General features: G+C 40.5%; 1 long non-coding RNA gene across 2 annotated transcripts; it reads right to left on the bottom strand.

The window, feature by feature from the left end:
* Window positions 1-547: 547 nt before the first annotated feature.
* LOC110678662 lies at window positions 548-1,432 on the bottom strand. Of its 2 annotated transcripts, XR_002501816.1 has the most exons (3): window positions 1,340-1,432; window positions 1,050-1,256; window positions 548-990 (listed from the first exon to the last, which is right to left on the bottom strand). It is a non-coding gene; the product is annotated as an uncharacterized LOC110678662 (long non-coding RNA). The 2 variants fall into 2 exon arrangements; XR_002501815.1 differs by lacking the exon at window positions 1,340-1,432 and having other exon boundaries at window positions 1,050-1,298.
* Window positions 1,433-2,074: the final 642 nt, after the last annotated feature.

Here is a 2,074-nt window from a genome sequence, read left to right as displayed (position 1 = left end):
GTTTGGATAAATGGAAATGGAAATTTGGACAAATTACGAATGCTTTTACATTTCATTCTATATATTTTGAATATTCTAATACTCTTGATTTGATATCTAACTACACACGAAACAGTTCAAAATTTGAAAACAATAGAATTCTGACATATAGCGAAAAGGGGAACTCCTAAGGGGCCTTCCTTAGCCGAGTGGTTAGAGTCCGCGGCTACAAAGCAAAGCCGTGCTGAGGGTGTCTGGGTTCGATTCCCGGACGGTCCAGGATCTTTTCATAATGGAAATTTCCTTGACTTCCTTGGGTATAGATAGAGTATCATCGTACCTGCCACACGATATACGAATGCAAAAATGGCAACTTTGGCAAAGAAAGCTCTCAGTTAATAACTGTGGAAGTGCTCATAAAAACACTAAGCTGAGAAGCAGGCTCTGTCCCAGTGAGGACGTTAATGCCAAGAAGAAAAAGAAGAAGGGAACTCCTATGAACATAACTGGTACACCTACCCTATAGGAAAATTTCTTCAAAAATTCTTCAGAAAGTTATCTCAAAATCTATCGAGTTCCAGTATCTATTCGTAAGAAGATTTTTGAAGTGTGTTCTTAAATACGTTTAAGGATATTTGATGAAAATCGTTTTATCATGAAATCATCACGAGAAAGATCCTCCAGCACCGGACACCATCCCTAAGGATCTCGATCCTGTTCTAACGCCAATTTAGCCCGATGAGGATTTCAACAGCGATTGCAGGAACAACACTAGCAGCAACACGTTAGTTTCCTGGGGATGGTCGTGGCATGTCCTCACCGAAGTCCTTCCGTTCAATGTGCGGATGGAAATGTTCAATGACCATGATGGAAACGATGTTCGTCGGTGTCGACCGGATATTCCCGTTTGTAGCTGATTCGGAGGGTTTTGTTGCCGTTTCTTGCTCCGCTGGTGTTTTGACTTGCCCTCCAGTACCGATTCCACTGAAGCTTATCACTCATCGATTATGGCTATTTAGAAAGGACAAACATAAATATATTACAGAACAAAATAAGTGCCAAACACTTACCTTTGCGGTGACCGATCGTTTTGCGCCACATCGTTGATTTCCCTCGACGTATTCCATAATTTCATATTATCCATTCTTCCAAGTGGCGCTCATCGACGCATCCCAGGAAGATGTGATGCTGGCAGTTATCTTCCGCCGGGGTTAGTGGATCCGTTATCAGCCGGCAACAAACGGCACGGGCTTCTTCTGTGCACCGCTGGCTTTCTTCTCGTGGCAAAAATCAGATACCTAATCAAAACGAAAACAATACTTTTGACAGAGTAAATGCTAAGTTCGAAATTCGAACTTACTCTGAGTAAAGTATCGTTTTATTCATATGGTTTTGAGTAAATGCTCAGAGACTTTACTTTGCACAAATCGTGTTGAGCATGAGCAAGTACTCGGTTTTATTCATACGACCTAATATCTTTTAAGCGCATTGATTACCTGCAATATTGCGAATAATAATTTTCACTCTTCTGCGTTAAGCCTTAAAACTGGTTCTGGACTTAGGTTGGCGGCTTTTCAATTTTACTCCCATATGACAGCCGCCCTCCACCCTTGGGTTGGATGTTCGCTGGTTGGCAATAATTCCAACTAAAAAGCACTCGAATGTCAAGAGTTTTTTTTTAACTAGAGATGTTTGAAAATCGTTGAAAAAATGACGTATCGCCTTAAATTTAAGCCTAATTTGCTTGTTTAGGGGTAACCAGTATTTTACATATTAACATTCTACCCATTCTACCCAAAATGATCGAAGATAATCATAATTTGAAAGCAAGAACACAGACAAACAGACGTCACACTCTCATCATTGTCCATTGACCACCTTTTTAACGATCGATTCAAATATATCTCGCATATTTTATGATCTCGCCCTAAAAGCCATTGCTAACCATGTGTGTAGCTCGTTGTTTCTGCACATTTAAATGGAGTTACACGTTATTTAACAACGGTATGGTGAAGAAAGAATCATTCTCTACACGCCAGTGATGTTGGTTTGGATGCTGATTCATTCATTTGCTCAGAACCAACGAGCTACACAC

This window comes from Aedes aegypti, chromosome 3 (assembly GCF_002204515.2).
Source record: "Aedes aegypti strain LVP_AGWG chromosome 3, AaegL5.0 Primary Assembly, whole genome shotgun sequence".
Lineage (NCBI taxonomy): Eukaryota > Metazoa > Arthropoda > Insecta > Diptera > Culicidae > Aedes > Aedes aegypti.
The sequence above is the reverse complement of the archived record's forward strand: the minus strand, read 5'-3'. Positions and strand labels throughout refer to the sequence as shown.